Below are 24,779 nucleotides of genomic sequence, written 5' to 3' on the forward strand. Positions count from 1 at the left end.
AAAGGTGCTTGGAAACAGTTGCATGTGTGCAAACTAAGGTCTGGTCTCTTTAGAAATCTGCTGTAAAAAACTTTATATCCCATATTAGTTTCTGTACCATATTATTTTCCGTAATAAGTATCACAAAAGCCATCATTTACAGCATGTTTTCAATTACATATGCAAATATTCCCAAATTCTTAAACCAAAAAAAAAAATTAAGGTGGATTCTTTACTAAGAATGGTAAGAAAAAAAAGAGAAGTAATTGAGTTAAAAAGTTACACCTGTGGCTCAAACATAAGGGTGGCCGTTGATCACAGATCCTGGAATTCCAAAGAGCATAACTATTGCAAGAATGATAATAACTGACCTAAGCCAGCAGCAAACATATAAACCACCCAATGCTTCCAGCTCTCCCCTCAGAAACTCTTAAATGTATTTGTAAGTCTTCAGGGTTCCACTGCACTCCTGTTTTATTATACAGCTGGTCAAGAATTCAGCAGATTTGAGTCTGGACTCAATAGAGACTGGGAGATGCTAACTCATGATAGAAATATAATTAATTCCCTTTAGAGGTTTGAATACATACACAAAGTTACACCTTTCCAGGGCATCGGACCCTTAGTCCATCAAGGTCAGTCTTGTCCACTCAGACCGGCAAGCAGCTCTCCAGGGTCTCAAGCAGGGGTCTTTCACATCACCTCCTGCCTGATGCATTTAACTAGAGATGCCAGGGATTGAACCTGGGACTTTCTGCATGCAAAGCAGATGCTCTGCCACTGAGCCACAGCTCCTGTCCTATGTATGCCATTCATATTTCTTTACCAGTTCATTACTGTTGTGCCTAGGCCATATCCACTCGGACTGGACTTTTGCATAGTATGTGACGTGCCTGTGTCCAGGTTAGATTTGATTTAAATCGAGTTGATTTAAATCATGATTTAAACCAGTAAGACTAGATTTAAATCATGGTTTTCTACATAAAGACTTATTCTTTTCTACATAATGACTCCTCACATTTAGTTTCTTGTGCAGATCTATTCTACTCCTAACCATCTTCTATTCATTGGATTTTTTGAAACTTACCTCTTAAGTGCTAAGGGGTTGGTTCTGTGTACAAAGATTTGCAAAGGAACAATGGGATTAAGGTCTTTTTCTCAACTGTGTATGTTTATTTTATAACCTTTTTGCAGTGAAGAAAAGACATGTGATCTCTGCAGACACAAATTCACAGTTTTGAGAACTGTAAAACCAAGCATCTGTGATAGTATCTTCTAGACAGAAAATTGCCCAATAATCTAACAGAAACCTCTGGAAGAGCATGACCATTGTGAATGGATTAAAAGGTAAAGGTGCAAGCACTGAGTCATTACTGACCCATGGGGGGATGTCACATCACGATGTTTTCTTGGCAGACTTTTGTTACGGGGTGGTTTGCCATTGCCTTCCCCAGTCATCTACACTTTACCCCCAGGAAACTGGGTACTCATTTTACCGACCTTGGAAGGATGGAAGGCTGAGTCAACCTTGACCTGGCTACCTGAACCCGGCTTCCGCCAGGATCGAACTCAGGTCATGAGCAGAGCTTGGGCTGCAGAACTGCAGCTTACCACTCTGCACCACGGGGCTCCCTTGTGAATGGATTAATGGAATTCATTTACCAAAAAAATTAAACATTGCATGAATATACAGCCTCATGCTACATAATTAAAAACTAATCCTTATTTCATGATGATAACCTTTGGACTATAATCTATCTTAAATAGAAAGCTATCTTTAGATAGATTTTTCCTCAAAAAACATTTTATGAAAAAAAATCCTATTTAAATTAAAAACTCCGATTTAAATTTTTAAAAATCTGATTTTTTAATTAAAAAAAAACATTTTATTCACCCTGTCTCTGTCTCATACTGCTGGGCTCTCAAGCTCTCCCACCAGCACCCTCCTTGTTTGTGCCCCATGTTTAACTGAGAACATTTCGTGCCTCAGAAATGATGAACTGGGGCTCCCAAATGCTTAAACCACAATGAGGGGTTTTTTTTCTGCTTTAAAATGCCCTACTTTGTTGTTTTACACAGAGAATAAGATTTCCAAAGAGGTTATCTGCAGTGTTAACAACCTGGCTATTACAACTATTAGCACAGTATAATTCCATGCAGATGTTCACAGTCGGCTGGCCTCAGCTGTGCTTTTTTCCTGCTTCTTTGAGGCAAGTTACAGTGGCTCACAGATGAGTCACTGAATGGAAGATTTCCCTGGTCCCTCCTGTACACACACACACACACACCCTCTCCTCAGAACTGCTCCACAGACACACCTCTCCCTTCTCAGGAGAAGAGCTCTGCTGCACATAGTTCCAGCTGGGGAATGCAATGCTCCAGGACTTGCATGTGCATGCACTCTCTTGGATTGCCTCTTCAAGACTGGAAAGAGAGGTACATGCTGCTGAAATGCAGGCACATGCGCCATATTTCTCCTACTGGAAGCAGCAGCGCCCACCTCTCCTGGCTGCCAGGCCCACTTTTAAATGGGCTCTTAAAAGACCACATAAGTACAGCACCAATAATGCGATTGCCATTACAACCACGAATTTATTTTTTTAATGCAATGATGCCAGTGTGATATAGCTTTTACGCTTTCAGCCTAGATCTCCCCACCTGTCATGAAAAAAACAGGGGCTAGTCACTATCTCTCTGTCTAACCTACCCCACAAGGTTGTTTTGAAGATACAATGGAGGAAGGGAGAAACACACATGGCCACTAAGTTGCTTGGGTTAAGGGTGGGATACAATTGTAACACATACATACAGGACTTAAGGTATTTACGGATATTGCTCTGATTATTACTAACACAAATCCAGGGAGGGCTGTCACCCTTTTTACTGGCAAGGCTCCTGTGCACTGAAGGGCCACAGAAATGCATTGGATAAAGCTTTTCCTGTCAGGAGCGCAAGTGGTGGGGAAAGTCCACTAGATACCTTCCTCTCTGTTATGCAACTGTAAAAGGTGCTGGCCAGAAAATCAAGGTGGCAGCCCAAAATCCAGGACAAGTCTTGCATTAACCCTTTGGGAGCAGAAAACGTACCAAAGGGGGAAACAGCCGAAAGAGCACTGTTTAGTAGAGTGGCTGAGTCTGGGAGGTGAACCTAGAGAACTAGTTATTCCTGGTGAGCTATTCTGACTGGCAGGGAGGCAGGCGGTTGTTGTTTAACCCTCTTGGTTGAGGCTTTGAAAGGAGCCTGAGAGAAACTCTTTGGAGTACGCCGGGACCCGCACCTCTTTGCAACTGTAACAGAGCGAGCCGTCTCCGCCAGAGGCGGGGAGCGTGGCCTTTCCGGTCCGAAGACGAGAGGAGCCCGGATTTCCCCTCACGCTACCGTGACCGTGACTCACAAACAAGGTCTCCAGGCCTCAAAAACCCGGGAAAGACGGCAAAACGAGGCCGCGGGAGGGGCACACCGCGAGGCAGCAGAGCCGCGGCTCGGGCTCCTTCCGAAGGCCCCAAAGCACCGCCTCCGGGGCGGCTCCGGTGGGAAAGGGGCCAAAAGCGCCCGCGGGAGGGCCGGAGCCACTGGCGGGGCTCCGAGGCGCTGCGCAAAGAGCGCCGAGCAGCGGCAGGCGCGGGCCGAAGCGGAGCGCATCCTCCCCCGGCGCCTTGCCTGGGCTCGCCAAGGCGGCCCTCCCGCTCGCCTCCGCCCGCCGAGCTCCGACGAGGACGCACGGAGGCCTGCGCGCAGCGAGCCGCTTTCCCAGCCTCGGAGCCGCCCCGCCGCGTCCTGCGCGCAGGGACGTCTCCCGGCTGCCCGGCCCTGCCGCCGCGCGCCGGGCCTGCTCGCTTACCTGCCGCGGAGCCCGTTGCGCGCGCCCCCAAGAAGGGCCGCTGGAGCTGCGCCGCGAAGTTGGCTGAACTGGCGGGGGGGGCTCCCCCCTCCCGGCAGCCAATCGCGGGCAGCGGCCTGGGCACAACCTTCCCCTTCCGCCAGTCGGAGAGGGGCCCGCCGCGGCGTCACAGGCGAGCCCCTCCGCCGCTTGCCTGCCCGGCCCGCCCCCTCGTCGTGCGCCTGCCTGGGGGTCCCAGAAGGGGACCGGCGCGCCTGGAAGCCCCGGGGGGGCCAGGCTTGGGTAGCCAAGACGGTGCTCCGGCCCTTCCCAGAGCGATAGTCACGCTCGCGCAATGCAGAACCGCCACTGAGTTCCCGGCAGGGATCCTGTGCAATGGAACAGAGCCGGGCGTCAGGCAGAAATGCAGATTTCCCGCCCCCCCCCCACGAGATTCAGCAACTGGGAGAAGCTTCATAGACTGAACTGGCGTCAAAAAAGGTGTCAAAGGCACAGCAGAGAAGGGGTGGGAGGTAGTGATGTATTTATTGGGTATTTATATATAATATTATATATTATAAAATAAAATGAGTACCCAGTTTCCTGGGGGTAAAGTGTAGATGACTGGGGAAGGCAAAGGCAAACCACCCCATAAAAAGTCTGCCACGGAAACGTTGTGATGTGACATCCCCCATGGGTCAATAATGACTCGGTGCTTGCACAGGGGACTAAATCCAAAGAGTTTATTGTCTATAGCCATAGGCCATCACAAATTTTCCAAACATCAACTAATAAACAGTTAAATCCAGTATCACAGTTTGAAAAGGTTAATTAAAATTAATTAAAACAGAGGACTACCTTTATCCTTTACCTATATATAATATTTATTAGGAATTATATTAGCACTTTGGCACTTTAGACTCTGTACAAAAAAAATTATAAAAATTTATTAATTTAATTTCCAGTGTACCTCTGAGGTTTTGCTCTTTGTAATTGGCATAGGAATAGATGCAAGAGGAGCCAGTTAACCCTCTGTAGATGTTACACTGCTATTCCATTCATACGGAGGGGGAGTTGCTAGCTGCACATTTTGGAAGCGTGAATCACTGTCAGGTCTTGCCAGATAAATCCCCAAGCACTTCACTGCAAATACTCAGGTGTATGAGCTAAAGTCACTTTATTGAAGAGACATATCAGTATCAAGATACTCGGACAGGATTATTGGCAGAAGTGACGCAAGGTGGGCAAGCAATGTTAATTATAAGTGGACATTCCCACCCATGAGAAAGGGAAACCATTAGGGTTTTGGTGCGAAGTGTCCAGGGCCTGGGAGAAGAGGAGGAATGAACTCATAGTTCTCAGGGAAGGCTGGCTCCGGCCAGTACTCCAAGGCAACGTTCTCAAGCTGGCTGGGAAAGTGAAAGCAAAACACCTGCAAGATAAGCAGCGAACAGCCAAGCAGTAACTATGTTCCCTTTACACATTCTCAGAGGTTCAGAACATAATACAATCATGGCAGATATACTGGGGTGTATCTGACAATCACAAGATCATATAATGAGTGAACTGGGCAACGTTACCTGTGGATTTCCCATGTGGGTACAGCTTTTGTTCATGCCAACCAGAACCTGGGTCTGGTGCCCTCATGGAAAATCCACACAATTTGATCATTCACACACAATTTGATCATGTAGATCTGGTGCATCATGGGGACGTGCTCTGTGCACAACTGGTGTCCTTTCCCTTAGCATGAATGAAAGATCATCATGTCTATAGAGGATTAAAGGCAAGAAAAGTACGTATTCAGCTATCAGGATGTGAAACAGGAAAAAGCAAAAGAGACACTTTAATCCAAAGGCTTGTGCTGAGGCCACAGAAAGTAGGGGAAGAGGCCTTCCTACATTCAGTTTCTGTAAAGCCTGGGAGAAGTCATTTGTAGCTATGGAATTGGATGTCGTCAATAACTTTATGACATCCAGCTCTATGTCTCGCTATCCAAATCCTCTGGTGATGCAGTAGAGGTCCTGAGTCTGCAGCTTAACAGCTACGATCAAATGGCTGAAAGTGAACAGATTGCAACTGAATTCTCCCAAAATGGGACTGATGCCTGTTGGGAAGGTGGAGATCTTGAAGTACACTGTGCTTCCCACCTTTGATGGGGTTCAGCCGACCCTGGCTGACTCTGTTAAGAGTCGTTCTCTTATTCTGGGTTATTCTGGATCCAGCTCTGCTGACAGAGAAGCAGGTAAAGGCTGCTGCAAAAAAGGCCTTCTCCCTACTCAGACTAGCCTGGAGTCAAGGCCCCTGCCTTGACACATGACTAATCTGGCTACTTGGGTTCATGCCACAGTAGCATCAAGACTGGATTATTGTAATGCACTCTTCCGTAAGTCTCCTCTCAAAGTCAACTCAAAGACGCCAAATGGTGCAGAGCTCCTCAGTGCAACTATTATCAGGAGCTAGGCGGAACATGCATATTATTCCTATTCTGCAGTCACTCCACTGGCTACCTATCCATTACCAGGCTCAATTCAAGGTTATGACTATCACATACAAAGCCCTTCATGGCCTTGGCCCCTTGTATCTATGAGATTGCTTCTCTTCCTATACTCTGCTGCAGCAGCTTCGATCATTGGAACAGGGCCTTCTGCAAACACCACCCTGCACTTGGACAAAATCAGTTGCTACCCATATGCACACATTTTCTGTGGTGGCCCCCGTCTTCTAGAATGGCATGCCTGAAGAAGTCAGGAGAGCCCCACTCTCTTGACTGTCCACAAACTTTGCAAAACTGAATGAATCAGGAGGGCTTTTTTCACTCAGATAATAGGGCTGACCTGTAAGAAGTGGCTCAAAGAGATGGTTCAGAGACATCCTTTGGTAAAGAAACAGGAACTGTAGACTATACTTCTGGGTACTGTCTATTGATGTACATGTGCTCCTACTGGGTAGTTTCCATGTCATTTAAGATGTCATGTCAAATTACTTACGTTTTGTTTCATCTCTGTATTTGGCATTATGCTTGCTTTCAAATTTCTGCAGTCCCTAGACTATTCTATTGTTTATTGAATGTCCTAGCTGTTGATAGTATTGATACACACTGTGTAATCAGCCTTGAGTCTCAGAGAGAAAGACAGACTATAAATAAATAAATATTTACATTTTATATACTTTATACCCTGCATTCCTCCCTAATGGGTATCCAAAGCCTCTAACATCATTCTCTTCTCCCCCATTTTATCCTCACAACAATCCTGCAAGTCAGGTTAGGCCAAGAGTGTGTGACTGGCGCCAGGTCACTCAGTGAGCTTCTGTGGCAGAGTGGAGATTCGAACTCAGTTCTTCCAGATCCTAGTCCAGCACTCTAGCCACTGCTCCACACTGGCTGTCAGTGACTACCATGTGGATCTGTAAGCCTGTGAACTGCATGCATGTGTATGTGCTATCAAGTTGCAACTGACTTATGGCAACACCAGCAAGGGGCTGTCAAGGGAAGTGAGCAGCAGAGGTGGCTTGGCAGTGCCTGCAGAGTCTTCCTTGGTGGTTGCCCATCCAAGTACTGACCCTGCTTAGCTTCTGAGACCATGCCACTTTTCCTCCCAAGCCTGTGAACTATCCCATCCCATTCCATAGGTGCTGTAGCACAGTGGTTAAGTGGTTCGTCTGTGAATCAGCACACTACTGGTTCAAATCCCACTACTGCCATGAGCTCAGTAGGTGGCCTTGGGTGAGCTGCTCCTCTCAGTCCCAGCTCCCCAGCTGCATTGTGGGGATAATAATAACACTAACTTGTTCACTGCTCTAGGTGAGGCACTAATCTATCTAGAAGAGCAGTATATAAGCATAGTTATTGTCATTATTATAACACATGAACCATGTGAATTGCTGTATATTTTGTTATTTCCATGTTTTCTGATTTTCGAACACCATCACTAATTACCCATTGTACAAACTGAAGACACAATCCCGCACACGCTCAATTTTAATTGACTGGATCTTTTGTTGAGGTACTCGAGGGGGGGGGGGGGCGTGCTTCTACCCTTTACTTAAATTGTGCAGCTAGTATATATAACATGTTTTACAATGGTTTTTATTGCCAGCTCTTAGATTTTATTGCCAATTTTAATCTAGTCTCTGTTGAGTTTCACTTAACTAATGTTCCATTGTTATTGCTATTTTAATAACATTTGGAAGCCACATCCAGAGTAATATGTTGAAAAGCAGGGAGCACATATTTTAAAGAATAAAGATAAAAGCAATGGTAAAATTCTGTTGTTAAGTTCACTGTCTTGAGGTCCATAGAAGAAAGGCCTGCTAGAAATGTAATAAATAAATAAGATTCCATTTGACTTTCCTCTTCTCAGGTAGTGTTCTATAAGCCTGATACTTTCTTGGCCTTTGCCCCTTGGACAAGAAAAATGGTAAACCTGCAAATAATGTATTTTTCAAACTTCTGCTTCTGTCTAAAGCCAGGAGAAACATTGTGGTCCTTATTTGTATCTATGCTAAATACCAGCTGACACCCGCCCAGGGCCAAGTGCCCTCTTTTCCTACACTGTTACGAACACAGTTCCCAAAACCCAGACCCAGATCGGTGCTTATCCAACAGTGGCCCCTCTCCAGTTTCCTTGCTGCCTGCCAGAATTTTGACTTGGGAAGTCTTTCGTCCTTGACCCTCAGAAGGCTGCATCCAGGAGGCAGATGCTGGAGGCTGGTTGAAACCACCACCTATTAAGTATTCACTCTCTATCTGTTGAACTGTTCCTGCAGTGGCAGCAAGTTGCAAGTTAGACCTGATAGCTTCAAACAATGCCCTAATCTCTGGGGCTTTGGGGCAAGAGCCAAGAGTTGTGTGTGTGTCTGTGCATGCATGTGTTATGTGCCATCAAGTCACCTCCGATCTATGATGACCCTGTGAAGGAAAGACCTCCAAAACGTCCTATCATTAACAGACTTGCTTAGATCCTGCAAACGGGAGGACATGGCTTCTTTTATTGAGACAAGCCATCTCGTTTTACGTCTTCCTCTTTTCCTACTGCCTTCCACTTCTCCTAGCATTATTGACTTTTCCAAAGAATCTTGTCTTTTCAAGATGTGACCAAAGAGTCATGTAGCCAGCTAAAAATAACTTAGAGTGCAACTCATCACTAGAGACCTGTGAAGCAACTTGTGTTAATTTCTCCTGTAAGAAATTTGCAAACTCACTGAGTATTGCTAAATCCCTTAAATAAGACATGTTCTGCCGTGGGTTCAGTTGCTAGATACTTCCTGAACATAAAAAGGAATTTATAGATCAATTTTCTTAGTTTCGAAATGCTGCTCCAAAGTACAAAATAATGTACCCAGTGGGGCAAGGTTGTGGATAGTAAGTCAGCCAGGCCTTCAAAATCTTTTCCTTACAGAAAAGAGGAAAATAGCCCTTTCTTCTTTACATATTAAGAGGACACTGGTTTCAGTCCCGGATCCTCACCCTGTGTCATAAATGCCCGTTGCAGGTTCTCCTCAATTTCCACACACCTGGGGCACAATTAAAACCAAAACTGGCAGAGACAGAGAAAGGGCTTCGCTTTTCCCTTCCCTGAAATGGCTGGGGAGGGCACTTCTAGTTGTTTTCCCAAGCTCCGTCTGGTGCGGCATGAAAGTGTACAGTTGAGCACCTGGGAGGGCCCACACCAATACAGTAGGCATGCCCATGGCCTGCCCTCTCTTACCAGGGGCCATTAGGAGAACTGGGCCTGCTCCACACCCGCAACATGCGTGCAGCCCCCAGTTGGGAGAGGGCTTCTTCCTCCCTTCCCCTCTCCTCCTTCCAGACAGTCAGCAACAGGGCTCCTGACATTCACTCAACTGCCTGAGCAAGGAGTTATGGCTTCCGGAAGCACTCCTTGCTGCTTCTAACCACACTGACAGCCAAGCTACAAGTGACACCTTACACAGGTTGGACACTTGTCAGCTCCACTCAAGTTCTGATGGGAAATGTAGGCATCCTGGTCTTGTAGCTGTAATGGAGAGCCAAGCTGTAAAACCAGGATGCCTACATTTCCCATCAAAACTTGAGGTAAGCTGACAAGTGTCCAACCTGTGTAAGGCGTCACTTGTAGCTTGGCTCTGAGGGACAGAGAGAGCAGTGAGCGAGCTGTGGCTGCCCTTGCTTGTTCATGCAGATGTGTGAGTGAGAAGCACGGGTCACAAGGAGCAGCCTCTGTCACTGCTTTCCTGCGCTCTCTGCGTCTGTCGTGGCTGCGCCTGGGAGAGGCCTGCTGGATGGCATCTTTCCAAGGGACCCCAAACCCCAGATCGAAGCCTGGTGCTCGACATAGCCTTGAAGCCCTCCTCCTGCACCCCCACATCACCCCACAAAACATTTAAGCACACATAATGTTGAGACAATAAACATATTATAATAAGGGAGGGGCTGTGGCTCAGTGGAAGAGCCTCTGCTTTGCCTGCAAAAGGTCCCCAGTTCAATCCCCAGTGCCTCCAGGAGATGTGCAAGACCTCTGCCTGGACCCTGTAGTACCATTGCCAGTCTGAGTAGACAGGACTGACTTTGACGGACCAAGGGGCTGACTCAGTATAAGGCATCTTCATAATAGTTTTGTTTGCAGCATTTAAAGATGATAAATTCGTTAACAACCATGGATAGGCAAATAGGCTTCGTATCCCTCTTTAAGCCACTGCTTTTAAAATCAAAGTTAAAAGTTTGGATAGGTTCAACATTGTCCACAAAACATGTACGATTTGAACCAGTAAGTTGAGGCTTCTCAGCTCTGTGGAGCCCCAAGGCGGTTTGCTCTTTCCCCTCCCCCTGTGCAGCAGCCTAGACTCGTCCCTATAAGTAAACAGGCAATCCAGTATGGACTAGCCCCAAGGCAGAGGCTGTCCTGAGGAATTTGAACATCAGGCTCTTGGAGAGAGAAGGGAAGGCCTAGCAGCCTGGCTGGGAAATAAACATGACATTGCACCTGCCATTAAGATCCGCTCAAATTATCTCCAGTACTAGGCCCTGAAGAAGATCGTCCTGTGCTTGAAGTCCTGGAGAGCTGCTGTGAGTCAGTTGGGTGGACACTTGGTCTGGCACAGCAGAAGGTAGTTTCATATCTTTGTAATAATTTACATAGGCAAGTCACTTCCTGTTTCTTTTTTACTCCTCTTCTTCCCTTCCTTCTCCCAGCCCCGTCTCCATTGAAATGCAGAACCATGAAAAGGATCCCTTTGTTTAGTGAATGTTCTGGAACAGCAACCAAAACATTTCTGTTTATGATGGAGCTTCTTCCCTATTGTATATCTCGAGGGGGTCGACCGACTCCTTTTGTCTGGCAAATTTAGTTTCTCCTCCAAACTTGCTGGAGGAACTCGTTTTTCCAGTGGTTAAGAGCACTCTTGGCTTGGTTTATTTTTAACACTTTATCCCTCCATTTTATCCTCATGGCAGCCCCTTGTTTTGGGTTAGGCTGAGAAAGTGTGAGTGGCCCAAGGCTGCCAAGAAAGCATCATGGATGAGAGGGAATTGGAACTAATTTCCCTGGTCCAACTCCAACACCCTAACCACTACACCACGTTGGTTACCTTGTATTGTTTTCATTTCCAAATAAAATTGGCCACATAGCTATAGAAAGCTGAAAATCCCATGGAGCGTCAAGACTGGACATGGGCACGAAGAGCATTACGAACAGAAAAAAACCACGAACAGCCCAATCTGCTGTTTGCGAGCAAGCTGTTTGTGAGGCCCCATCCTAAACGAACAGGGGGTCATTAAAAGCCTTGTTCGTTGCCTTCAGCAGCCATTTGGCAAGCCAGATAGTCTGGCACCTGCTGCAATCAATCCCCTTGGCAACCAGAGGGACGGAGGGACTGAACTCTGTCTGAACTCCTTCTGGCTTTAACCCTTCAAAGTACTTCCAGCAGAGAGTCCCGTTTTTGCTACTGTGAAGAGAAAATGACAGCCAACGGGGAGACCTGTGGATCATGCCTTTCCCAGGGTGCAATCTCTCTGAAACTTGGGGGGGGGGGTCTTCAGAGGACAGTGAGGACTATGTCCCCTGCAAATTTGGTGGGTATTGGACATTGGGAAGGTCAGTTTGTGGGATGTTTAAAGGGTCCTGCCCCTTGCACATGGCAGGAAAGGGCCCTTTAAACTATCAGCTGGCAGGCGGGATCTTTAAAAGGCCAGGTAAGTGGGTTTGAGGGGAGGGAGGCTAAGTGGGGGGTGGGTGGGGGTGGGGTTCTGGCCCCCACGAACAACAAACATGTCCAGGAACAGTTCAGGTTCATCCATGTTCATTGTTCGTGGATGGCACCGAACAACGAACAGGGTGTTTGGGGTATTTTTTCCGTTCGTGGCCATGTCTAGTCAAGACTGTTGTTTAAAAGTTAACATTCAAAGGAAAGATCTCACTTTAGTAAATGTGTCCAAGAATTTTTTCCCTCCCAGTAATCATGCTAGTGCCACCTTCTGGATACTGGCCAAAAGCGGCAAGTGAAGGTGTATCCGTTAGCCATGAGCCAGTGAACAAGAGACAGCAAGTCCCCTTCCCAAAGTCCACCAGAAGATTAAAAGCCTTTTACAGATGGGGAGTTGGCGCCCTTTTACAATCAAAGAACACGTTGCCATTGTGACTTGCAGCCATGAAGATCAACAACACAGCCACAGGCCGCACAAAGCCTCTGTCCTTTTTTCTAGGTCACAGTACTAAGAAGGTAATTCAATGGTGCAAACCATACGTGACTGTTTAGCCTTAAAGTTTTTGTAACAAATATATTCTTCTTTAAACTTAAACAGCTAAGCATACCTTGAAAGGCTTGCTACCTTTATGCAAATATATGGACATCATTTATTCATTCTGCTTTTCTCACCAACGGGGACCAAAAGTGACTTTCGAAATTGTTCTCCCTTTTATCCTCACATCCTCACAGCCCTGTGAGGTAGCCTAGACTACAAAAAGTGAATGGCTCAAGGTTACCTAGCAAACTTCCATAGCAGAGTGAGGACTCAAACCGGAGTTTCCCAGAACCTGTTCTGACATTCTAACCCCTGTACCATGCTGGACCTGAGGGTTTGATTTCCTAAATAATCTTTAAATATCCCTTTGGGACAGTCAAAGAGCAAATACATTTGCACTTTTTAAGCTATTGCTTCCAGTATCTAAACACATTGAGTACTTTAGAGGCTCCACAATAGCCTTGTATAACCTGAACAACACAGAGAGTGAATTGTGCACTGTTCCCTTTCATGCAATCCAGCCTCTTTACTCTTCTCCCCCGACTTACCTCCTTCTGCCAGGACAGTTTTGTACAACCCTGTTAATCATCCAGTTAGAATTACCAAGGCGTATGTGTTCGACTGGCATGACAGTCTATTTGTCAGTCAAACATTTCCAATTTACCGCTCAATTGACTGCCAATTATTTGACTGAAGTTAAATATTGCTAAGTATTCCATGAAGCCAAGCATGCTACTGTGTGTCCAAGCAGCTTATTTTTTAAAAAAAAAATTAATTTGTTAGGAGTCAAGGCTGCTTGCCCCAAGGTCAGGGGCAGCCCTCGCAGGACCACAGAACTCCTCCTACTGGCCACCTGCTGCAATGACTGGCATCCCCAAGCAGGCAGAAATGGCTTGCTGCTAGATTAGCAGCTCGGCTGTCTTTCAGAACTCTGTTTTTAATACTTATTCTTACTTTGCTTTATTTTTGTTTTCAACAAAACTGTAGGCTGACCATAATGCCCCCAAATAAAAGCCAAAGCAATGAACTGTTCATGCATCAGTCACATGTATATTAGAAACCTTTCTATTGCTGAGACAATTTACATTATTGTACACAGCAGTTAAGAGTAAGGGAGGGACAGACTACATAGCTCTGCAGAAGGCCATTTGCTTTGCTTGCAGATGGTCCCAGGTTCTGTCCTCAGCATTTCCAGTTAAAAGGGTCAAATATCTTGACCTGACACCCTGGAGGGCCAGCACTAATCAGATTAGACATTGCTGACCTGAATAGATTAATGGCTTGACTTGGTATAAGGCAGAGCTGGATAGAATGAGGGAAGAACATTTCTCTAGTACAGAGATGCCAACTACTGAAAGTCCTTGGAAGGCGGTCCAAAGTAACGGTGAAAAATCAGTAAAAACCCAGTGTAATAACACACACCACACAGCACTTCATGTGATATAGTCAGAAAAGGGGCAGATATTCCAATACAATGGGAAATACTTAAGGCCCACACATTCTGAGGATAGAATGTATTAGAACCAGCCAGCTGTGAGCATATCAACTAAGCCTCCTACAAAAATCCTGAATCCATGGCTCACACCAGGCCCTCTTGAAAACTCTGCTGAGGTATAGGAGAAGTTAATGCCACCTCCGAAACATGAAGCCTAACTTCAGATGCACAGGTTACTGATTGCAATGTGTCCGACAAAGGTGTAACCGGTTTGGTGTAGTGGTTAAAAGCGTGGGACGCTAATCTGGAGAACCGGGTTTGATTCCCCACTCCTCCACTTGAAGCCAGCTGGGTAACCTTGGGACAGTCACAGCTCTGTCAGAACTCTCTCAGCCCCACCCATCTCACAGGCATCTGTTTGTTGTGGGGATAATAATGACATACTTTGTAAACTGCTCTGAGTGGGTGTCAAGTTGTCCTGAAGGGCGGTATGTAAATCAAATGTTATTATTATATATTATTATTATTATTTAAAGTTGTTAGTTCGTGGCAAAAGGCTATAGCCAGCCCACCATGGAATTTGATTATTTCCCCTTTGGTTAGCTATGTTTTGACCTTATGTTCGTGAGATGGGGATGCTGGCAACACTGCCTATTCCGACCTTCCACTGGTCTTTGATGTTCTTGGCTAGGCGCCATAGTTCTCTCCTCCAGGCTACAAGCTGTTAGTCTGTGTGGAGGGCAGGAAGAAAAGGAATTATATATATTGATTACAAGCAGCAGAACAAAGAGAACGGATCCCTTCACTGAAGTCAGTCCTGTAAATGGAGCACGAGGCAAGCCCAGCGTCCTGACATTACTCCTTTTCCTGGGGTTACGTTTTCAATGGAGAGTATTACTGCTCTGAGAGGGAAAATATCCGAGCACCGCAAACACTTGAATACAAGTACTGGTTGTCAACTTGACCTGGCCTCTACTGTGGATGGTTTAGCGATTTCCAGATTAGACTACTTGTGGCTGCCAGTAAAGAGCATTTAAAAACGACAAGTGGTACCAATTGCAGCAGCCAGAGTTTTAACTGGAGCTTGTTTGTACCAAGCATGTAGCGCCAGTACTTTTCCATCTGAACTGGTTTGTTTCTAGGCCCAGCTCATTTGGGAAGGAGCCATGGCTGAGCTTGGCATGCAGAAGTTCCTAGGTTGCCACCTGGCCTGGAGAAAAATGTCCTGTCCCTTTAAAACAGGTTAAGTGTGTGGAAATTTCCACGTTTTTCATGTCATGGAAGTAAATGTCCTTATTAAAGGGATGGGACATTTTTCTCCAGGTCAAGGTGGCAACCCTACACATTATCTAATTAAAAAATATTCATGCCTTCAATGAAGTAAACATTGCATTAAGGAGCAAGAAAATAGCAGAGTACAAATATGGTTATCCCAGTTCTAGCTGGTTGATTTCAAACAATTAAATGATCTGCTACCCAAGACAGACGTATTGGAAGGCAACTTTCCTTTATCCAGTACTATGGTTGCAGAAAGTTTGCTTTCATGTACAAGATAACTGCAATTAGGTTAATATGGTATGGAAAAGATAAAATGCAAGAAAACTATGCTAATGTGTGGCTACCTTTTGTAAATTATTGGGGCAAAAAGTATCCTACAGAGAAGATTAAAGAAGAGATTCTGGAACTTATATAATCAGGGCTTTTTTTCAGCTGGAACTCAGGGGAACGGAGTTCCGGAACCTCTTGAAAATGGTCACATGGCTGGTGGCCCCGCCCCCTGATCTCCAGACAGAAGGGAGTTTAGATTGCCCTCCATGCCACTGCGCGGAGGGCAATCTCAACTCCCCTCTGTCTGGAGATCAGGGGGCGTGGCCACCAGCCCTGTGACCATTTTCTCCGAGGGCAACCCACTGAGTTCCACCACCTCTTTTCCCAGAAAAAAAGCCCTGTGTATAATTCATAATTTATAAACACTGGTATGAGGGATGAAGTAAAAGATATTTAAAAGATATGCTATAATTTGAACGTATGGATAAATGTGTTTTTTTCTTTTGGAAAATTGAAAGATTGTATGAGCATCACAGAGTTTGACAAGAAAAGAGTTTATATTTGATTAATATTTATGTTTCATTGTATGTAATATATGTAGTGTAAGATTATTTTTAAAAAAGAAATGACTATGAGGGAGAAAATGTTTGTTCGTTATCATAAAAGACCTTGCACACAAGACCTTCACTGCCTTTGGGGACCCTATTTGAGTGGAAAGGTCACATAGACATGTTTTAAATAACTAAATAAGCTACACCAGCATCTAATTGCCTCTTTATATGCTTAATAAAAAAAAGGATCCATCACATATCGAAAGAAGTGTGTGAATTTGTTGTGTCATCTGTGTCAAATGTGGCAAAGAATCTCATTTTTAAAAAGATATTTTAGTTGTTATTCTGTTAAAATTGTCATTTGTGAGAATCCAGTGATAATGGATAATGTTTTTTCTTTCCTCTCTAATTGTAAATTGCTGTGACTAACAGTTTTAATATGGGGATATACAATTAAAAATGGGAACTATATGAGTGAATTTCTTGTGGTGTCAAAACATTAAGCTAAATTTGAAGATCTCAGTTTTCAAACTTGTTTGCTTATTCTGTAAATGGGTAAATGTTAAGCATGAATTCTGAAGACATGCTCACATTACAGAAATATATAGCTTCTATGAGCCATGTACCTAGCTGAGGGAAAGATCCTGAAATGTAGGAAAGAGGGCATAAATTCTGCTATTGCAATAACAACAACAACATTTGATTTATATATCACCCTTCAGGACAACTTAACGCCCACTCAGAGCAGATTACAAAATATGTTATCGTCCCCACAACATTCACCCTGTGAGGTGGGTGGGGCTGAGAGAAATCTGAGAGAGCTGTGATTGACCCAAGGTCACCCAGCTGGCTTCAAGTGGAAGAGTGGGGAATCAAACCCAGTTCTCCAGATTAAAGCCATGCCTCTCTTAACCACTACACCAAACTGGCTCAGAAAATGGTTCCCTTAAAACATAGGAATTAATGAGATAAAGAATGAGAGACAAGGAGCTGTTTGGGCAGTCTCAGGGCATATGTAGAAGAATTAAGAAGGATAATTTCTAAAATGAAACCATGCTGTCCTCCAGCGGTCTAGTAACTGAGGCCTGGTTCACACACACAGACTAATGAAGTGCCAGAGACTTGCAATGGTAGAATATACTGCACCAAACTGCAGATGGAGGATCGCATTTTGAAAGAGCACCTTTCATATGGAAAACTAGCACAGCAAGCAAAGAAAGGAGCAAGAATTCTTCCCCCTGCTGGACTAATTTTGTGTGTGCGTGGAATAGTGTTGCCAGCTCTGGGTTGGAAAATTCCTGGAGATTTGGGAATGGAACCTGGGGAGATGGGGTTTGAGAAGGGGAGGGAAGGGAACTCAGCAAAGATCAGAGGCCACAGAGGCCACCCTATAAAGTTGCCATTTTCTCCATGGGAACTGATCTCTGTAGTCTGGAGAACCGCTATCATTCCAGATGTCCAGGTCCTACCTGGAGGTTGGTAGCCTTAGCCATTGAACTTCTTATACAAAAGGGAACATTCCAAGATGAGATCTACCGCCTGAACTCTGAAGTGATGCTTTCTGCTGTACCACTTTGGGGCTTTGCTGTCTCATGCCCACGCTGTTCTCCTGCGGGTGAGCACCAGGCCTTAAGGCCGGTTCATACACTTATCTGAGCAGTTCTGAGAAGCAGTAGAAGAAAGTAAAATAGAAAAGAGTCCAGTAGCACCTTTAAGACTAACCAACTTTACTGTAGCATAAGCTTTCGAGAATCACAGTTCTCTTCGTCAGATGCAGTAGAAGAGTGACCTCTCTCACACACTGGAGGCATGATAGAAAGTAATGTTCCAATTCATACGTATCGTTCCAAAATAGGTTAAGGGAGTTCACCTAATTCAGACTTGTATGCATACCATGTTCCACATGGAACATTGAGCAATTTGCAGTGTAGTCTATTGGCTGGCCAAGTTGCACAAATTAGTTGCTCAAAAGTGCTTACTTCTTTGAGCCCAAAAGTTCACTGATTTTTTTTTTTTAGCAGATGCTAGGAGGTCAGGACGAAAAGCATGCTGTCTGCCTCAAAGACAGGTATCAAACTGGGAAAATCTAGACCAGCTCCTAAACAGAATAGGCCTTACTTGCTAACTCATAGAGTCGAGCAGTTTGCATTTGGGGTGCAGAAATCCCTCTCGCAACAACAGTTATCCATTAAAGCAGGCTGAGAAGTTTCTATGGAGTGTAAATGGTGTACGTCCAAAGTCAGGTCTTCTTATATCCTAGCCAGAGACAGTTAACAGACTTTTGAACCTTCCTGCTAGGCAAGGCCTTTACAGAAACCAGAGATGGCAGGACTGGACCTCAAACCTTTTGCATATGAGGGGTATGCCATACCACTACACTACAGCCACTTGAGAAAAAGATTGCCAATTGCTGACAAGGGACAAAAACCTGAATTTTAAATACGGGACTCTAATCTGGAGAACCGGGTTTGATTCCCCACTCCTCCACTTGAAGCCAGCTGGGTGACCTTGGGTCAGTCACAGCTTCTCGGAGCTCTCTCAGCCCCACCTGCCTCACAGGGTGTTTGTTGTGGGGATAATGATACTTTGTAAACCACTCTGAGTAGGCATTAAGTTGTCCTGAAGGGTGGTATATAAACTGAACGTTGTTGTTATTCTTGTTGTTGTTATTAAACTCTTAATAAAAAGTATTCCTCACACACTAATTTGTTTCTCTTGTTCAAGAATAGAATATGAAATGGAATATCCTTTAGAATATCGTTTCAACAGCTGAAGCCTGAAAGGTATGGAAGATCGGTGAAGGAATGTTTACAAACTGCCATCCTGGACCGCAAGTGTGATCAAACCTGGTTCTTTCCCTCATCTGTTATGTTTAGGACTACTCAGGATTTCCACTTGAGGGCACCAAATTTTGTTTTTCAAAGAGAAGCAGGAAAGTAGCATTTGCAGACATGCATCGTGAGTCTTGGAAGAGGCCTAATGAAGTCTTTCTAAACACTAAACATTACTGAGCTTGCAAATGATATTTTTTTCTTATGAATTACATAGGAACCAATGCAGTAGTTGTATGCTTTATCATGAATGGATCATCTCAAGCTACAATTAATGCCAGATTTATTGAAAAATGAGCATGTTTGTACCTACAAATTCCAAATAAATTACACGGATGCAAATGGAGGCTGGCAAATGTCTTGAAGATCAGAGCATCAGCTGTTGGTTTTTGAACAATCTTCCTTTTAATATTTCAAGGGGAAAATTTGCAGTGATAAATTTCTGGCCTAAAAGCACTAACATTCAATTGCTTTGAAACAAAACTTCACTTTTTAGACTAGAAAGTCAGTTTTCCAAGTATAATGTTTAGACTTTGTTTTAATGAAGCTCAAAGGGCTCTGCTATTTTTTTCACAACCAAAAAATGCATTCTGCAATTTCAAAAGAGAGTCAATTACTTTGAGAGCAAACATGCATTTTTCATTTTGCTTGCTGTCAAGTTTAGGCTACAATGTAATGCACATTGCAAGGAAAATAGTCCAACTGAACACAGTGGGATTTAATTCCAGGTAAGCATAGATAAGACTGGGCTATTAAAAATGCTAAGCAGGTAAAACTGCATGGATCCATTGTGACACAGAAATGTGTCTGTGAAGCAATTAATGTTAGGAAATCATACTGGGGTACTATTAGTCCTTTAGTCTGTTCACCTTGAGTAGATAAAATCAAAACAGAGGTCACTTCCTTAGTATATTTTTCCCTGTAAGAGTTTTTATTTATTTATTTATTTATTTATTTATTTATTTATTTATTTATTATATTAGATTTTTAGTCCGCCCTCTCCACCAGATTTGTCACTATCTTGTCACTATCTCTTAGAAGATGTGAGACATGGGTACCTTCAAAGATCTTGCCAAGGCCTGTACAGAAAACACGTTTTTATTTTTAAGCGCTATGTATACGAGCCCTGACCTGGATGGCCCAGGCTAGCCCAATCTTGTGATATCTTGGAAGCTAAGCAGGTTCGGCACAGAGTGGTGAGCTGCAGTACTGCAGCCCAAGCTCTGCTCATGACCTGAGTTTGATCCTGGAGGAAGCCGGGTTCAAGTAGCCAGCTCAAAGTTGACTCAGCCTTCCATCCTTCTGAGGTTGGTAAAATGAGTACCCAGTTTTCTGGGGGTAAAGTGTAGATGACTGGGGAAGGCAATGGCAAACCACCCCATAAAAAGTCTGCCAAGAAAACATCGTGATGCGACATCCCCCCTTGGGTCGGTAATGACTTGGACACCTTTACCTTTTACCTAAGCAGGTTTGGCCCTTGTTAGTTTTTAGATGGGAGACCACTAGGGAAATGCAGGTTAACTACACAGGCAGACAACAGCCAATCAGCTTTGTTCATCTCTTCCCCTGAAAACCCTATGAAGGGGTGCCATAAGTTGGTTGCAACTTGATGGTGTTTACACACACAAGAATGCTAGGAAACAGAAATATTGAGGGAGAGCGCATCTATCATGCAATGGGAACTCAGCAGTTTACTTCATTATCAACTAATCCTCCCAAAAGTTCCCATTCTTACTAGGAAAAACTTAAAAATTCTAATGAAGGTTTATTACACACAGATTGGTCTATCTGCCGTCATGTTAACACATGAATGCATGAAGTTGCTTTTGAGTAGATCCTTGGTCTGGCAAAGTCAGTATTGTCTATTCTGAGTGGTCTCAGGCAGAGGTCTTTAGCATCGCCTACTTCCTAGTACTTTAATGTGGAGATGCAGGAATTGAACTTGGGATGTTCTAGATGCAAAGCAGATGCCCTGCCACTGGGCCACAGCCCCTCCTCCAAAGTCAAGGATGTATTGTCCATTAAGGCCACTGGGAAAATTCCAATATACTGATGCTCTGGGAACAGGAGCTGCCTCCACTGCAAGCTGGCAGCCCCTGTGAAGGGGTAGGAGCTGCTCCTGCCACAAGCCAACATAAGTGTGCAGAAGCCCCGCACAGCTGCAAGCTAGGCATCTCCACCCCACACAATGTGGACAGGTGCAAATCAGGTGGAAGCTGAGGTCACCCTGCTCCTTCCTTCCCTTCCTCTTTGCTTAGAGCAGACCCCTTCCATGGGCATTTTTGCCTTCTGGTCTTCCCCTACTCATATTTGCTGGCCCAAGGCCTTCCAGGGTATCATCTAGAAACTCAAAACAGACTCACATCTTAAACTGGGGTGGGAATAATCATGGTAACCCTTAGATTATGAGTGCTGACAAAGTGTATTTGGGTGGCTGTGCAGGAAGAGATGCCACCAAATGTTGGTATTTAGCCTCTGACATCCCGGCTGCATTTCTTATTTTCTTTTGTGCAAGTGAAAGCTGCAGGTCCTGATTTTAGGGTCCTTTTCACTCTATTTTTTCTCCATTGAATTGATACAAGTCCAACATTACTTTTTGTAACAGGGTATCCGTGGGCACAAAGGAACTGGGGAAACCAGCCACGAAAATGGGGAGGGGAGAGAGAGAAACGCTCACAACAACATACAAAACCAAAAGCAAACAATAAAGGAAAGAAAAAGAAGCAGGATAATTACTCCATTAGACCGGAATAAAATTCTTTTCCTAGCCCTTCTGACAACCTAATCATTTGCACATCCAAACCGCCAAGTATTCTGAATTAGCATCACTTGCCCAGACCAGAAAGTCTTCTTTCATTGGACATTCATCTTCATAAACCAACAAGGGTGCTCACATACTCACCGCACAAAGGGGAGGGTGTGCTGCAAACCATGGTTAACTTCTATATACTTCAAGGAGTACTTCAAGCACATCCTCGGGGAATTTTTACAACAGCCCTGCAAGACTGGCCAGTCTTGGTTTTCACCGTATTGCAAATGGAGAGAGAGAGGCGTAAAGCAAGGCAGATGTGAGCTCTGAGACGGACACTTGCCAACTCACTCTCTTAGCCCTTGCACTAACCCCCTCCGAGTAGATAGAGCAGGGAAATGGGATCAGTCTCCCTCTCCCCTTCGAAACTGTGGAGGTCAGAAATGCCAGGCAGTGTTTAAAAGCCCAGAAAGGAGTTATTAATTGCAAGTTTCTTCCCTCTCATTTTCCCCTACAGAACAATTCAGCGCGCTCCACTTCCCCCACCCCTCCCGCCAGCCAGGCAGCCAGCCCGTCTGCCCTGCAAAACCTCCATTGCTGTTTCTGCCTGCCTGAGGGAGCTGATAATGCCAGTTGGAGTTTGGCACACAGCCCATTTCTTCCTACACCAAAGCATTGCTAATATATTTTAGCTTGGCCTGCACTCCATGCTTGCTATTCTGCCCAGAGATTGCCAACCGTGCCGAATTGAATAGTGTTTATTCTGCAGACAGAATTCCACCAGGAGCGGGGCTCTGACAGTCAGACTCATTTTTATGTGTGAGCTAATCCAATTTGAATCCTGAGTTCCTAGAATGTACAACCAGCACACATTATGCAATGCCGCTCCTTTTCTTCACAACTCAGAAGGGGGAAAAAAGTTAAACCATTCACATTTCTAATCGGAGACAATCAGCTCCCGCTTGTGCACCCCACAGAAACCATTTTTCATTCAGTCCAGAAGCAGTGTATATGCAGAGCACTATCGGATACATTATTTTTATAAAAACACACTCCTCTTCTGATTTTATCAACAACTCTCTCTCTCAGCATAATTGTAACAGCAACATATCCTTTTTTAATTCCCCTCCATTTCCGGGATTTTTTTTTTAATGTTCACACCCAATTTATTCTGGCCCCCCAACTTATCTGTGTCATGCGCCATAAAGACGTGGATCTATATTTAGATATACCAAACAATCGAGGATGGGCTGCACCTTGATCTTACTGGGAAAGTTTCTGGTGGATTAGTCACTGCCTTGCAGGACCTCTGATGCCCAAAAGCAAATTCAGCCAAGGGGCCCCTCAGTACCACAGGGACCATTTGCTTTAGACCTCAGCCCTGGCAACAACAAAAGGGGTACACTTGCCAGTGAGCAAGCTTATGGCCTTTGCCATCAAAGCCATGGTCCACACCCAAGCTGGTTGGCCACTGCAACACTGCCAACATTATAGGGGGCCACTGAGTTGGCTCCTGGACTGTTTTGATGTCCCAACCAGCCCTTGCAAACAAGCCAAAACTTGTTTGTGGTGTGAACAAGCATCAAATGTTGGTTTATTCTTAGGCTGGGCTGCTTCATCCTCTCTTGTAGCTCTTGTAGCTCAGAGCTACAACGGATGATTTCCTGGTTTGGGAAGTCATTCTTTTAACTTCTTATTGTGTGTGTGTTGGGGAGAAACATACTGTGTTTCTTTCTTCCCAGATAACTAGGGTTTTACACAGGACTCAGTCTCTCTGCACAAGACATATGACACGTGAAGAACATGTGTTGGGAGATGCAATGTTAGCCGGGAACGGTAGTTTTAAAAGACAGAGCCAATGGCAGGGCAAAAGCTTTGCTATACACTGGAGCTGTGAGAAGGGCCTGTAAAATGCCAGAAGGGAAACGTCAGCCCATTTTAACCTCTCCAGGTCCAAGCCCAGCTCTGGAAGGCAGCTCCAGCCCATTTCCATTCCTTGCTGCCCTCTGGTTGTGATCCCACACAGTTTTAGACTGGAGAGGTGATATTGACAGAGTCTTTGGGGAAGGAAGATGAAATTGACTAACCCTGTGAGGAGCGATCTCCACTGGTTCTGTCTTTTTAAACAGCACTTCCAGCTTACATTGTGTCTCCCTACAGTTGACAAACACACACTGAGGCATCTCATCTAGAGAGACTCTGAGCTGTGATTTAGAAAAGAGTTAGACTGAAGTGCTCCTAAATCAGGAAATCTTCAATGGTGGCTCCGCATAGTGGGGAAAGAGGAAAGAAGTGTGCAAACCAGAGAATACACCAGGATTTTAGACTGCTTCACGTCACAAAAGTGTCATCTCAATGATGCCTTGATATTTCTCCCTATGTCAAACATGTGCTTCTGTTTATATCTATATTGATATCCAAGAAGACAATTACTAGAGAGAAGTTTTCCTGATTAGACCATTTCTCTGTATTTATCCATGTGGAGAAAAATATCTCAGCTATTTTTAGCAGACCACAGAAGGTGCCTTGGTCAGATCTGGCCTACCTAGTGATTCTCCTCAGAAGAGTCTTATGTTATGGTAGACTCTTGTAAGTCAATTTAAAGGTGTTTCTTTTCTGCTGGAATAAGTCAGGGGCTGCCCTGTCTCTGTTCGCCACAGAACTGTCATTCTTGGGCTAACAGAGGATGATCAAAAACTGTCAGGATGGGCCATTGTGTTACAAAGTGCAGGTCAATAAATCATAGACATAACCCACAATGAGCGCTGGCTCTGGGATAAATATGGCCTGGGGCAAAGATTAACACCTTGATTACTCTGGATTAGTTGGACCCAGGGCTCATTTCGAGGGGGAATGCGCAGGAACGCTGTTCCGGCAGTTCCCCAAAGAGGTCACATGTCAGGTGGCCCCACCCACCTGACTCTTGGCCGTTTTGGGCCCGTTTCGGCCTGGATTGGGGCCGAAACAGCCTGCATCAGGCCTCTGACAGGTGGTGGATCACTCTCCCACTCATCAGCAGCCTGATCCTGACTATCTGGGGCCCCTTTTCAGCCATTTTCAGCCCCTTTTTACCATTTTGGGCCCAATTTCAGCCCTGAATGGCCAGGATTGGGTCCAAAACAGCCAGGCTAGGTGATGTCAGGG

At 44.9% G+C, this 24,779-nt stretch overlaps 1 protein-coding gene and 1 non-coding gene across 2 annotated transcripts in view; both read right to left on the minus strand.

The window, feature by feature from the left end:
- Nucleotides 1–3,880, minus strand: part of AASS (aminoadipate-semialdehyde synthase) — a 44,560-nt gene extending 40,680 nt beyond the window's left edge. Inside the window, exon 1 of the mRNA XM_054988931.1 lies at nt 3,821–3,880. The gene's annotated coding sequence lies outside the window, so the exon portion shown is untranslated. The remainder of the gene's footprint in view (nt 1–3,820) is intronic.
- On the minus strand, nt 703–774 carry TRNAA-UGC (transfer RNA alanine (anticodon UGC)). Its single transcript has one exon. It is a non-coding gene; the product is annotated as a tRNA-Ala (tRNA).
- Nucleotides 3,881–24,779: the final 20,899 nt, after the last annotated feature.

Source organism: Eublepharis macularius, chromosome 9 (assembly GCF_028583425.1).
Source record: "Eublepharis macularius isolate TG4126 chromosome 9, MPM_Emac_v1.0, whole genome shotgun sequence".
Classification (NCBI taxonomy): Eukaryota; Metazoa; Chordata; class Lepidosauria; order Squamata; family Eublepharidae; genus Eublepharis; species Eublepharis macularius.